This window comes from Myotis davidii, unplaced genomic scaffold, assembly GCF_000327345.1.
Source record: "Myotis davidii unplaced genomic scaffold, ASM32734v1 scaffold164, whole genome shotgun sequence".
Taxonomy (NCBI): Eukaryota; Metazoa; Chordata; class Mammalia; order Chiroptera; family Vespertilionidae; genus Myotis; species Myotis davidii.
Window position 1 is genome coordinate 609508 of NW_006296417.1, and position 533 is coordinate 610040.

A 533-nucleotide genomic window follows, 5' to 3' on the forward strand; every position below is an offset into this window, starting at 1 on the left:
CCCCCTGCGCACCGGCCACGGCCCCAGAGGCAGGACGGTCTAGGACAGTGATGGCGAACCTGGGACACGCGTGTCAGAGGTGACACGTGTACTCATTTTTTTGGTTGATTTTTCTTTGTTAAATGGCATTTAAATATATAAAATAAATATCAAAAATATGTCTTTGTTTTACTCTGGTTGCAAAGATCAAAAAATTTCTATATGTGACACGGCACCAGAGTTAAGTCAGGGTTTTTCAAAATGCTGGCACCCGAGCTCAGAGGGTTCGCCATCACTGGTCTAGGCCCAGAGGCCATGCGAGCGGAGCAACTGCGGCTCTTAGCGCTGCTCGCTCATCCTCATCCGTGAGAGAATCATTGCTTGAGGGGGACGGGCCTCACAGTGAATTCTCCTCGTGGCCTCAAGGAACACGCCCCCTCCCAGCTCCGCGGAGCGGCCGCCTGGCTGACCGCCGGGTGCACTGGGCAGGCCGAGGCCAGGCCCCGGAGCTGATGGTTGGGGAGGGGGTGGTCTGTGGGTGCGCTGCCCTGGGG

The 533-nt window shown here is 56.1% G+C and overlaps 1 protein-coding gene across 1 annotated transcript in view; it reads left to right on the plus strand.

Annotated features, from left to right (window-relative positions):
• APBA2 (amyloid beta precursor protein binding family A member 2) overlaps positions 1–533 on the plus strand; it is a 17595-nt gene that overhangs the window by 10708 nt on the left and 6354 nt on the right. The window lies entirely within an intron of this gene.